The 15,088-nt window shown below is 40.4% G+C and overlaps 1 long non-coding RNA gene across 1 annotated transcript; it reads right to left on the reverse strand.

The window, feature by feature from the left end:
* Positions 1–1,818: 1,818 nt before the first annotated feature.
* Positions 1,819–6,018, reverse strand: LOC137282438 (uncharacterized). The gene is made up of 4 exons (XR_010956811.1): positions 5,841–6,018; positions 4,780–4,867; positions 3,666–3,801; positions 1,819–2,529 (listed from the first exon to the last, which is right to left on the reverse strand). It is a non-coding gene; the product is annotated as an uncharacterized lncRNA (long non-coding RNA).
* Positions 6,019–15,088: the final 9,070 nt, after the last annotated feature.

Consider the following 15,088-nt stretch of genomic DNA (forward strand, 5'->3'; position numbering starts at 1 on the left):
CTGATAGCGATATCCAAACAGACTAATATGTTTTCCAGTGAATCGGTACTCATGATGTCAGTCAGTAGAATGCCTGCTCCAGACTGAAATATATACAGACCACCGTCATACAGATGACAATGTATATGCAGAGTTTACAGACCACCGTCATACAGATGACAATGTATATGCAGAGTAGCATTTTGAAACAAATACTAATTGGATGACATAATCAATTTCCTGAGTTCCTCAGTATGTTCATGCTTTGCTTTCTTGGTGTTCACTGTTGTTTCACTTATGGTCTGTTTTGGTTCAATTCCATTACGACCTAGTGTTGTCCTAGCAACAGTTTTTATATGCTGGAATGATACAGTTGATGCGAAAGAAGAAAAAGAAGGAAAAAACAAAACATCTAGGCATTCCTCCCAAGGTCGTGATATAAATGGAGTACTATAAACAGCAACATCAAACAGAACTCACTCTCACTCACTCACTATAAGATTAACAGCCTCAGCTTTCTGTCTCTATTTAAAACATCTTTTCTCTGATGAAATGAATGTCTAATTGTCTGGACGGTTTCTATTGGCGAAAGAGTATTGGTAAGAGCATCACATAACTCCCCGGACTTGTACTTGCGTGAAAACAAACCCACTAACTCACTCAAAGACTCAATAAACACACTGCCACTAATTAGTCTGAATTCAGTTTTGTGTTTATAAATTACTCAAAACATGTTTCTGTCCGTTGATGAAGCATTAAACACATCTATATTTCTTGAGTTGCAGATCACTCTACTGCTGGACACATTAGATGATCCTGCGCACTAAACGCATTTGTGACAGGAGAGGCGGTGCAACGAATTGGGCGAGTACACTTGGCTGCTTCAGGTAGCTTGACGATTATGCACGTGCAATACATGCTAACCATGACATGAAATCAACAACGCTACTGATTAACATGATAAGACTGCAATTTCAGGTATAAGATACTGATATTCCACGCTAACCTTTAGTTAAGACTAAGACAAATAGATGATTGGGGCATTGACAAGCATTTTAGATATTCAACAATTTTGTTAGGAAAAAACAATTCATGCGTGAAACGCACGGGGAAAATGAACTTCTGGATATTTATCAGACAACCTGTTTCCCACTTGTTTCAAGTGGCTCGTTCTGTGGGGCGTTCCCAAGTATGCAAATTTGGGTCATTTGTCAGGCCGTGGATCATCTTATATGTGTTTACCAGTACCTTTGCTGCAAATGTAACGGCCACCTTGTCGTTTAGGCCTACAGTATTCTGTCTTGGTTATTGCCTTTTCCTTTTCAGTGATGGTGTACAGAAGTGTAAGTCACAAAGTATATTATCATCATTTATAATGGTTAAGGTTTTCCATCACCAAAAGTAAATGAAGCGTTCGTACAATGGTGAGTTGTCTCCCGTTACTGTGCACAGACAGCTGTGTGATTTGTGTGCATTTTTCAAAATGCAGTCCTAAAAATTGTAACTTCGCATTATGAGCTCAACTTGCAAAAACACTTGGCAAATACTTGTTTGTGAACTTGTTATGCAGCTGTGACATGAAGTAACAATGTGCAGTTCGTCTTCAACTGCAGACACATTCAAAGCGAGTCACAATATCCATCATGAACAATGAAAATGATTCAGAACCGAAAGTAGATGAAGCGGTGGTAAAATGATGAGTTGTCTCCCTTGGCAGTTGACATTACCTGTCTTGTGTGTTTGTGGACTCAAGAATACACAGTGCTAAAGATTCAGACAGAGTAGCATCCTCCATAACTTTAAATTTCTTAGATTTGTCTACATCACATAAATTACTTGTACAAGTTCAAGTTCAGTTTATTTTAGCAGTAGTGGCCTTAGGCCAGAGTACAAACAATATATAACATTTTGTTTTGGTGGCTTTTGCGTGAGAGTAGGAATGGCATAATTATACAAGCAGATGCATCGAACAACTGGATAATAATAATTCAAAGGTGACAGAATGATAATACAAAAGTTGATAGAGTTAACTCCCTTGCATTAGGAAAGTTGTAGCTATGCATAACAACTGGATGCAAGATTTGATGAAAAGAAGCCTGATGTCTAACAGTCTTGACACAAAATTTTGGACAAAAAGAATATTGAGTCATGGCAAATGATATTTACAGTGATCAATGAGCACAAGACTTTGCAGTTGTTACAAGTCAAACAACTGAACCGTAACAGTTGTAGGTGGACAAAATGGTCTGTGAAATAGGATGGAGTTATCTCCCTTGCATCAGGTATTTGGAGTACTTCTGTCTCACAGCTGAGGCCTTGAATATGCATTTTGCTAAAAATGACTGATTCTCGCACATGATGATGTGGACAAATTATTCTTTCATTGGAGAGATAATGGGGAATATTCAACAGTTGGGATCGAAGAGGTCGTGGACAAGGGTGAACGTTCTCTGGAGGTCCATGTCTCGCGTCCATGTCTCTGCTCCTTCACCGCCTCCTGGCTTCAAATGCAGCAGAATTGGCATCATCCATGCCTCTTCCAACCTGCAACTGCTCAAGTAACCATACAAAGTCATCTTCTTACTAAAGTAGAATATTTACAATGAGAGGCTTAACATGTACCATCATTAAGGCACCTTCCACACAAGCTTTAAATGTTTTCTTGACATATTGAAATGAAAAACATTTGGAATTGCAGAGGACAAATTTCTTAACTTCACTTCAACACAACACACAAAACAATTTTCAAAAGTTATGTAGTGTGCAGGTAACAGGTTCATGTTGTTTGTATATAAGTTGGTACGAATGTATAGAGTGGCTGCATTTAGGTAGCATGAGTGAGTGTACTGAGTGCAACTGATATCTGTACCAAGTTTGTATGCTAAGTGTGTAAGTTTTTCAGTATTAGTATCAAATTGTGAACGTGTGAGTTCATGTATAAAGATGTGCATATGCGTTTTAAAGTAAGAATAAGAATAAGAATGTTTGGTTGTGACCATTTCACAATATCACAGAGAGACAGAGAGAGAGATATCATCACACTGGACATATTATGACGAATACATCTGAGGAATGGACATTTGTTTGAAATGGATGTTTGTAAAAGAAAGCAAGAACCATGTACGCTGCCTGCACAAATTGAAAAGTTGACAGTCTGTGTCTGGAGACTAGTCTCAAGTCCAGCCAAGTAATATTTCTTCAGGGCGAATAAACATATTCAGTTGGAAGGGTAACAACCTTCATCATCTTTTCGCAGTTACACAAGGATGTAATGGTAATGTAAGGGTTGCTGACTTTGGCAGAGGCTTAGATGACGAGTTCAGGGTAATAATGTGTGCACGAAAGGACATGAATTGTTAGAAACATTCAAGGGTTACACGTGGACACTGGGGGATGAAATCAAACCCAATCAATCATTAAACATACAATGTCCAAACTTCTGTCAAGAGTTATTAATGAAAAATGTCTCTGTCAAGAGTTATTAATGAAAAATGTCTCTGTCATGAGTTATTAATGAAAAATGTCATTGTGTAGAGCAGACTGTAATGCCTCAGTAGGTTGTAAACAATTGAATTGGATTAAATGAGTGAAATTTAGTAATACAATTTAAATATGACACACAGAAATATTAGAAACAAAATAGTGTAAGGGAGGCAAGTCAAATCATGAGCGATCACATGACCTACCTCCAAGGGTGAACATGAACAATGTAATTGGTGCTGTGGCCAGTGTTGCTGTGGCCAGTGTTAGCACTGAGGACAGTCCCGTTTACACCTTGACTCTGGACTTTCCGACAAGGTACAGTGGAGTTCGTCTGATGTTCTGGAGTTGATAAAAGTGACGTTCAAGTCATACATTCACAGTAATGATTAATCTGAACCAGTACCCAAAGAAACTATTACATGCCACATATGAGATATATTAACAGCCCTTGAGCTGTTTTTGAGGCAGGTGGAACTATTCCAATGCATCTTTGTAGAAGAACCCAGCAGTATTCCACTTTAGGATGGCCACAATGAAACACATCCACTGGGGATGGATGTGTAATAATTCAATCATGTATGGAGGACGAGGTGACACATTGCACATCCGATACCAATGGTATCACCAGCATGTCTCACACAATAGCATATCAACAGTGAGCAGGGGTGATAGCATAGCACACAATATAACCCAACATCTTACAAAGTCCACAAGGTTGTTCTCACACACAGCGTGGCTGGGTGAAGTCGGCACCTTACACTACAGTAAATACAGTTGGGGTGACCTACACTGGCCCTAACATAACTAACCCTGAGGATGGGAAAGGGGTGTTGGATGGGAGAGGGGATCCAAGGGCTGAGGATACAGTTGGGGTGACCTACTCTTGGGGATGATGTCATCACTCTCCTCACCAATATCCCTCTACAAGAAGTCCTTCACATCGTCTACAAATTAGAACAAGCTACAAAACCAGAAGTGACGACCTATAATCCACCCACAGCTTCATGAGCCTTGCTTTTGACACCTTCAATGACAACTACAACTACACAGAGTGTCTGTGGGTTCCCCTATGTCTCCACTCATCACCGACATCAGTGCTCCCCACAACACCATTAAAACCCAGGAGGCAGAAAGCAGAGGTACTCACCACCATACCCCACAGCCAGCAGTCTAGGTCAGCTTGTGAAGATATGCTGAGCTTGGCAGCAAAATGCATCCCTTGTAACATACAGTAGGAGAGGCGATGCACAATTCAGTAAATACTGTACATCACACGTCTAACGCTACTGGGCACAGTGACAGGAGATACAAACTTACCTGCACTGCACAATCTTCCCTCTCAGGGGCTGTGTAGATGCGTGTCCGGAGGTTGTGTCAGTGGCGGCACAGTCATCTAGGTCAGGGTCTGCAACAACATCCAACACAATGAGCATAACCTACTAGTAGCCAAATAAAGAAAGATGACCCCTCACATTGCTCTGGAGATACTAATAGTCGGAAACCATGGTAACCCAAAGCATTGATTCTGCATATTTTCTTGGAAGTGTAGACATAAACATGTAATGTGACTGAAAGTGATAGTGTTAAAGGTTCCATGATGGTGGGAACACAGAATACATTACATCACAAAGTACATTACTGGCTGTCAAGTTTAGCACCTGTAATAAACAGATGTGTATTGGTATCACAGTAAACATGTTTTCCTGGTGAGGAAGGGGAGGGGCATAGGTTCAGCAACAGGACAGATCTAGGTAGGGCGGAATGGAAGAAAGAGACGTCCGTGAACAGAGCAATGTGCAATGATGAGAAACTGCAGTGTGTTTTTAACTGTATAAATGAAGTACTGTAGGTGACGTACAAATAGAGAAGGAAACACAATATGGGCAGTACATGTGTTAGTTGTGGCTTTCATAAACACGACATAAGTGGGTAATATTCATAAGGGACAATGGACCTTGTATGCTGTGTGCCACGAACTACCGCGGGGATATTAGCTGGTGCAATGCGTAGACTCCTAAAATACATAAAGCAAACACTGATACAAAACAAACGAAGCGCTCGAAAAATAACTTTGGGCACTGAACCAAAAAGTAAGTAAAACATTTAGGGAATGAGAGAACATATATGACATATGTTCTCTGTTTGAATTGTTGGGTTCTACGTTGAAAGGCACGGTGGTTCATGTATTATACACAGCAGAGCATAAGAAGTTCCTGCATCCTGTCCCCGAAAAGCACGAAAATGGGTGAGACTGTCTTCCACGAAAGAGGTACACGTACAACAGCTGGCCTTGCAAAACATGGCAATGCCAGAAAGACGCCAGTCATACGGGCGTTATGAAAACTAAAAAGTTGAGCGAAAGACACAAATGTTCTTACCTCCAGATTCATGTCACCTTCGTCGCTGACCAGAAGTGACAAGAAGCCCTCCGTTCCTACGCAGCCATGATCAGCTGACGGAGGTAAACATTGGGATGTGGCCTGTGATTGGCACTTGCGGCATGCTGCTTCCGGGTTCCGGAGGAATGCCTGGGAATGCAGGTTACAGTGACCTGCTGTGTGTTAATGTGAAAAGTGGAAATGTGTTGGAGACATGAATTGGAACTCTGATAAAAATGAGAAAACGTTGTAAAATATGGGTGTATGTAGAGAAAATAAAGTGAATTTCTGCACAATTAATGGTGGTAGGGCTGAATACAGGTGAAGTGTATCTGAAAAGCGCGAACATAGTAGGCGTGTGTGGGTGAGAGGAGGCGATAGTACTACGTGACCATATATGGTAGATGAATGAAACTGATTGAATGCACAGTAAGAAATGAAAAAAGATTCCAAACGTGTTTGTCATGCTGTAGCTGGTGAACACAAAACCAGCAATATTATATTTACTCAGGATCTATTATATTTACTCAGGATATAACCTATTTCAAAATACATTTGCGTGCGCAGCACCAGTACAGGTCAATGTGAAGTTGCTTAAATTGTTTTCCAGAGTATATCCCGCTGTAACATGTAGAACTGTGTGCGGCATTACCGCACAGCTGCACCATATCCCGTCTAATTCCTGGCAAGTTAAAGGACCAAGTGACGTATTCCAGGAGTGATAGTGTGTTTTTTTTATTGGGGAACGCCCTAACACTACCTGGAATGGCTAATTCAATAATAATAAAATGTCATTTAGGACACAGATTGACCAAAGGAAGACATAAACGTGCAATTCAGTATATATACACACATGCACAAAAGTTAAGCGCCACCCACTATTTTTGTGATCTACTACTCTGGGTACTCGATGGTAACTATCAGATATATGCCTCTCATTGACATCATTGGTTTGATTATGTTTGGCAACTAAACGGGTGATGACGCTGTGATGACGACCCACTTGACTTGCAATGGCCCTGCATGACATGCCAGTATTTTTTATGCCTATCACCTGTCGTCTTTCAGCGGTAGTTAACTAACTCTAAAGTGAAAGGAGAATGTCACAACAGACCGATGAAACCAAGTGTGTGAAACTTGATTTTAGGGGAATGGAGCTGCACGTGCAGAATGTTTTCTTTGTCATATCTTGACAATCTTAGGTTCAAGAATGTATGGAAGTCTTATTCAGTCATAAACATTTATAGTTTATATTTCGGATATTCCTCTGGTGTGGGCATATTTGTGACGATGAAAGTAATAATTAATACATTTGACCTGAAATCTGCCAGATGGACGGATTGAAAGATGGTTAAAGTGTTACTGTTTCTTGAAAACTTGCATTGTGTCAAGTGTATGGTGTTTGTGTTATGCATTACTACCTGCAAATACCATAATTTATGATGACTTCTTTTGTTAAAACAAATACACAAATAAACAATCACTTTGACACACTGATACAACCAGTCCATTGATTTGTTGTCGACAGATTGTAATTATTAAAATTTAAACGCCAACCAATTTACCTTGGACGCAGCGGCGATGGTCACGTGACCTAGTAATTAACTAGATGTATATGTGTTGTTGATGCATTCGGGGTATTTCTGGGTGAAATATGGACATTTGAACATAATATTTACAGCGATATTTTGAGGATTAATTTGGGTTTGGAAAAGGGCCACTAATTAAATCAAAATTCGTTCACAGATGATGATCATAGGCTAGGCTAGGCTAGGCTAGGCTAGGCTAGGCTAGGCTAGGCTAGGCTAGGCTAGGCTAGGCTAGGCTAGGCTAGGCTAGGCTAGGCATGTTCCTTGATGAACATGTAAACAAACACTTTACCCTTAAAACAAACTCTCCTCTGTTCGCAATTCCTATTGTGGTGGTGTTCATTTACCGTCTATTTAATAAAATGAAATACAGAATACAAGTACGCATGCACACATACGTGATCATAGAAGGCACATTTATTTTTTTACCTTATATATTCCACAAGGTAAAACATTAGTTACTATTTGACAATGTAAGCTGTGTATTCATTTCACTTGATATCTCCAATGATAGGCTTATCAAGAAATAGGTCTTAGTTTTCATTTAAAACGGAATTATCGCGAAAAAGACTTCAAAGCCATGTTTGACCCTTAAAGAACCTTGTGTTGCTTGGAAACGTCTTTCCTTGTACTAGTTACACTATTACTTGCACAGCTAACTATGTGACAGACCTACATACTCCGGTGCACAGAGCTTGTTTAAGGTGGTCTTCTTGTAACAGCTAATGTGGTGATATGACCAACTTCCTAACTGCGTCGGACTGGCAAATTCTTGACAATCAAACTATTCATTATCTTCATGACACATTTCATTGTTGTTTGGAGTCTGAACATCCATATCATCCATCGAGTGGGTCAGGATGTACAGGCTTTAAGTACAACCAGGCTTTAAATACAACATGTACACATTGTCAAAACCGGTTAGTAGAAGATGCACAGGCCTGTTGTGCCAAAAAAACAATGTAATGTAAAAGTATTGGAAGACTGGAGCTAAAGTCTGTCAGAATCGGAAGTAGAGTACATCAGAACCGGAAGTGAAATTCGTCGGAACCGGAAATAGAATTCGTTAGAACCGGAAGTACAATTCATCCGAACCGGAAGTAGATTTCGTGAGAACCGGAAGTAGAATTCTTCAGAACCGGAAGTAGATTTCGTGAGAACCGGAAGTGGAATTCGTCAGAACCGGATGTACAATACATCACTACCGGAAGTTGAATTTGTCAGAACCGGAAGTAGAATTCTTCAGAACCGGAAGTAGATTTCGTGAGAACCGGAAGTGGAATTCGTCAGAACCGGATGTACAATACATCACTACCGGAAGTTGAATTTGTCAGAACCGGAAGTAGAATTCTTCAGAACCGGAAGTAGATTTCTTCAGAACCGGAAGTAGAATTCGTGAGAACCGGAAGTAGAATTCATCAGAATCGGAAGTACAATTCATCAGAACCGGAAGTAGAATTCGGCAGAACCGGAAATAGATTTTGTCAGAACCGGAAGTAGATTTCGTCAGAACCGGAAGTGGAATTCGTCAGAACCGGATGTACAATTCATAACTACCGGAAGTTGAATTCGTCAGAACCGGAAGTACAATTTGTTGGAACCGGAAGTTGAATTTTCCAATACCGGAAGTCGTCAGCACTGGAAATAGCTATTGTTAAGAATGAAAGTAGAACTCCTCAGTGCCAGAAGTTGAATTTGCCCAGTACAGGCTGTAGAGACTGATACTACCAGATTACAGGCTGTCAGTACTACATATATACTGCAGGTTGTCAGTACTGGATATACTGGCTGTTAGTACAAGACATAAAGGCTTTCAGTGCCAGATATACAGTCTGTCAGTACGGGATGTACAGATTGTAAGTACCGGATGGACATGCTGTTATACCAGATGCACAGAATGTAAGTACCGGAAGTACAGGTGGTACATACCAGTAGTACAGGTGGTATGTACCAGAAGTACAGGTGGTACGTACCGGAAGTACAGGTGGTACGTACCAGTAGTACAGGTGGTATGTACCGGAAGTACAGGTGGTACGTACCGGAAGTACAGGTGGTACGTACCAGTAGTACAGGTGGTACATACCGGAAGTACAGATGGTATGTACCAGAAGTACAGGTGGTATGTCCCGGAAGTACAGATGGTATGTACCAGAAGTACAGGTGGTATGTACCAGAAGTACAGGTGTTATATTCCTTTTTGTGGAAGAAAAGCTGAAAGTGATGTAAATGTTGGAGTGAGTGAGTGAGTGGGTGAGTGAGTGAGTGAGTGAGTTCCAGATGCATCAGGATATTGTGGGTCTTACTAGGACACAAGCTTGGTTGTTAGCCTAATACTTGTTTCTTACCCTTGCTTCAGGTGGCAGAAATGAGTGAGTGAAGCACAGTGAAAACAGAATGAAACTTAATGAAATCAGTGAATTGTACAAACTGACATCATAGCTGTTTTTTTTTTAAAGCGACACTGATCCAGAGCAATTTCCGTGGTCTGGTTGTTGCTTCAATATCATGATAAAAACATCTGCCAGAGGTAAATAATTATAGAATTGAAAGAAACCGCAGTCAATGTACTGATATATTTTATGTGCTTTGGAACCTCCCAAGTACAAAAGAATTTTGGATGAATTTTAATCATATTTAACAAACACATACTGTTAGTGTGGCTTATGTGCATCCTGTCTGTCTCACATTGATAAACTTCATGGAGACCCAAAAGAGTAATGATTATGAACACTGACAAGAGTCCCTATAAGAAATTGTACAGTGCAGAGGAGGTTGATATCCAACACTGACCAATGTACTCTACCTCCCTTTAAGACAGACAGTATACATTACAGGGCTGGCTGGTGTAGAACACTGACAATGTACTCTTCCTCCCTTCAAGACTGACAGGGCACAGTGCAGGTAAGGTTGGTTTCCAAAACTGACCAGTGTACTCTACCTCCCTTTAAGACAGTGTACAGTATAAGGGTGGCTGGTGTGCAACACTCACTGGTGTACCCCACATCCTTTAAGACACACAGTTTTTTTTATAACATCCGGGTGTCTTAATGATAATACTGTCCATGTCAGCTATAAATGAATGCACCGATCAACAGGTACTCTGAGTATATCCAGCATGACCAAACCAACAGTCACATAATGACTTCTTCAAAGCTGAAATGACAACCCAAGAAGGTATAACAAGAGTTTCAAGTAATTTATTCATACCAACTTTAAGTGATCCTCTTTTGTATTAAACCCAGATGTTAGTTCGGAAGATCAGTTTGTTTGTAAGCAGAACCGATGTCACAGTCTTCTTGAGTGCTGCTATAGCTGCTGCATCAGCCAGTGTTACCAGATATTCCAGCATGGCTTGGTTACCTACGAAAAACAATGTTTTTTTAGCCAGTAGCAATAACATTAAATGATTCAATAATTTTACATAAAAGCGGATGTTTAGAAGATGTTTTTAACAGCCAGAATACATGAGTGAGAATCTGAAAATATGACCTGTGTATAATTAGACAGGTTATTTCATGTTTTGGAGCTGTTTATATGGCACTTGTCTCTGCTGTTAAAACAGAGTCGCCATGCAGCCAATGGCAGTGGCACCAGCAACCGCGTGACCATCCCAAGATCCATGTGTGAAGACAGACCAAAAGGATCACAAGTGCTTCTCAATTCATTACATTGGTACACAAGTTGGTTTGCTCCAGATTTATTCAGCCCGGTAAATGTTAGGCCTACCCTTGATCGTACCAACACAAACATGTTTTCACTTCAACTACATTAAGAAGCTCCAGATGCCTCCAAGCCAGTGTTACTTGCCGGATGTAGATACCTACTTATCACATTTAGAGTCATATTTGTCGTAGTCTAATATTTGCCAATATGATGTTGTCACAAAAAATCTCAACAGTGACTGATCTTTACATATCTGGTAACAGCAATAATTCACTCCAAAGTGTATGGTCACCTCTACCTGAATATACAATGAGACCTGGATACCTAGATACACTTGCTTTTGCGAAAAACATCCAGATAACTGAATTGTTTTTCTTTTTGTACACCTCAAGGAAAATACACAATGTTTATGATTGTTACTACTTGAATCTACACATGTATAAGAGGGCTCAACTTAATGAATTAAGACCTCCTTGCACATGGTGCAACCTTAGATAATAAATAACTTGTGGCATCAGACAAGAACAGGTTGCACCTTCTGCTGAATATGCAATAATATTTAACACTGGAGTGATGGCACTGATGATTTAGAACATCGCTACATAAGAATTACTCTCTTAAGGTAACTTTGAATACAGAAAGTTTCTTCATACATTTCTGACCACAAACATCAGAGGATTTTGTGAAGGAACAGCATGTGTTGAGGGTTGAAAGAACAGGGACAGGAGTGGGAGGTCTTGGTTTTACACTGCTGTAAGCAATATCCCAGCAACATCAAGGCAGGGGTGTTGGTTTTACACTGCTGTAAGCAATATCCCAGCAACATCAAGGCAGGGGTCTTGGTTTTACACTGCTTTAAGCAATATCCCAGCAACATCAAGGCAGGGGTCTTGGTTTTACACTGCTTTAAGCAATATCCCAGCAACATCAAGGCAGGGGTGTTGGTTTTACACTGCTGTAAGCAATATCCCAGCAACATCAAGGCAGGGGTGTTGGTTTTACACTGCTTTAAGCAATATCCCAGCAACATCAAGGCAGGGGTCTTGGTTTTACACTGCTTTAAGCAATATCCCAGCAACATCAAGGCAGGGGTGTTGGTTTTACACTGCTTTAAGCAATATCCCAGCAACATCAAGGCAGGGGTGTTGGTTTTACACTGCTTTAAGCAATATCCCAGCAACATCAAGGCAGGGGTCTTGGTTTTACACTGCTTTAAGCAATATCCCAGCAACATCAAGGCAGGAACACCAGACAATGTGCCCATACAGGGAATGAAACCCCGGTGTAGCAGCCATGATTTTACAGTGTCGTTGGTCTGTCAATGCAATGGCTGACATACCTTGCCACTTTCAGCTTGAAAACCCACACTTGTGCTGCGTATGTGGAGAATATGTATCAGCCCATTTTAGCGTTGTAAATAGTGTTTAATTGTGTGAAACGTACAAGAAAATCATAGCAGCATTCTTAATCACTTATTTTCTTTAGACGTATTATCTGGGCTGGGGGTAAACTGGCCTATTCCAGAATATACCCCAGGTATACATGGATTGTAGCGCCACAAATAATGTGGAAGGGGTGTCCATCCCATGAGCACAATAAACTTAGGGCAGTAAAGGGGTGTCCCACCCATAACATGGCACCTTAACACCTTAACCCTATGACTCTGAAAATGGTGCCCCACCCCCATACCATGGCACCTTAACCCTATGACTCTGAAAATGGTGCCCCACCCCCATACCATGGCACCTTAACCCTATGACTCTGAAAATGGTGCCCCACCCCCATACCATGGCACCTTAACCCTATGACTCTGAAAATGGTGCCCCACCCCCATACCATGGCACCTTAACCCTATGACTCTGAAAATGGTGCCCCACCCCCATACCATGGCACCTTAACCCTATGACTCTGAAAATGGTGCCCGGGCACCCCCATACCATGGCACCTTAACCCTATGACGCACGTTCATATATATAAAGCACATAAACCATACAAAGGTGACATGAGCATTTTGTTTTCTTGAAAGTTTCATGTTGATTTGAAATATGATTTTTTCAATGCAATATACATAAACATTGTGTATAAAGATGTTTGTATTTGATCTCTGTAACTATTTGATCCAGTTTAATTATCATGCGTATCAATGAACTAAGTCTGTCTTGATCCATCGTCAATACAAGCAGAATATATGAGTTACCTAACTGATACACATGCATATACAATCATTCAACTTATTCAATCAGACAACAGTCATGAGATATTTGAACGCCTCTTTCAACCTCGAAATAACAGCCTCTGGCAGAATGCATGTCCAGTTACGCCCTTCATGGAAGTTTTGTCCTGTGACAAGTGTGAAACAAATTAATGCGCTGTTATATGATTGGACAACTGTTTCATGGAGTCATGCCAATTATCAATCTTCTGAAGCTCGCTTGCATTCAATAAAAATATATGCATGCCCATCTTCATAAATATTTGGGAGGATTCAACTGCAAGTGTATACATTTCAATAAATTAGTATCGTGTCACTTTTTGAATTCTACAATACATGTACTTGAATTATGATATTCATTCGTAACAATGTACAGATTATATTTAAATGTTCAGAAAGCCATTATGTTTGATACCAGTAGTGTGCACAATATGTATATGCGAATAAATGCCATCTCTATGCAATGGTTGGACTGATTTCCCTGGTAATAATAATCAGATTGCAGCGCTTTGAGCGCTTTAAGGAAAAACAAACTCGCCAAAAGTGCTTGTTAGTCCTGAGTGTACATTTCATGCATCCTTACGATTATGTATGTTCATGATACACAAATCTTTTCATGATAGCAAGAGTTGATGAAGCCGAAATCCAGCATATCGATTGGTCAACGGTCTAGCGAATAATCAATCTGCATCCAAGCTGTCTAGTGACCAAACGTGCTCTACAGAAATTTAACCCACGCCCCATCACCTGTCATTTCCTCTGTGACAGGTATATCATGATACAGTTGGTCATAGATAACAAATCAGCCACTGTATTGAACAGTTGAGATACACAACATTCTATTAGGAAACTTTGATAACGCCCCATCCTCAGACCCTTTGTCTTATATATGTGCAAGGAATCATATTATACAATGTGTGTAAATGTATGTTGGTATGAAATCGTGTGTTTTCTGTGTTAAATCTAGATGAGCCAAAATGACAAACTGTGAATCTGCTCCATGTAAGTGACAGACTAGCGTATTAGTACTTTCCTTAAAATATTCAGTATACACTAGCAATGTGTCAGTGAAAACGCTTCTTTCATAGAAGATAATTAAGCATGTTCGTAAATTCTTCTTTACTGCCATTGACACAGATGTTTCATACAATTTAACCTCAAACAATGATATGAGAGGGACAATTTGATTAAGTATGTCTCATGTCTTGCATACAAAGAATGTGTTAGGAAAATATATATGCACACGCCACCAAAGGTCTATCAGAGAAGGTGCAATAAAATTACGAAAACATTACATATGTGATATGTATTCACACCTGCTTTCTTTTAACATATATATTCACAACAAAATTAAACAATCAGGACTTGCTCTTATGACGAGAAAACTTCCTGTAATCTCCGAAACCTGTCAGGGATGTCAGGCATGAATTTTTCCCTAATTAGTATCGCCACAGTGCGCCAGGCAATCAGCACAGGTTTGCAACACTGACCAATGTACCCTACCTCCCTTTAAGACAGACAGTGTACAGAACAGGGGTGGCTGGTGTCCAGAGCTGACTAGTGTACTTTACCTCCCTTTAAGACAGACAGTGTACAGTACAGGGGTGGCTAGTGTACATCCCTGACTAGTGTACCTTACCTCCCTTTAAGACAGTGTGTACAGTAAAAGGGTGACTGGTGTCCAACACTCACTAGTGTACCCCACATCCCTTTAAGACACACAGTGTACAGTATAGGGGTGGTTGGTGTACAACACTGACAAGTGTACCCTACCTCCCTCTAAG

Source organism: Haliotis asinina, chromosome 4 (genome assembly GCF_037392515.1).
Source record: "Haliotis asinina isolate JCU_RB_2024 chromosome 4, JCU_Hal_asi_v2, whole genome shotgun sequence".
Classification (NCBI taxonomy): Eukaryota; Metazoa; Mollusca; class Gastropoda; order Lepetellida; family Haliotidae; genus Haliotis; species Haliotis asinina.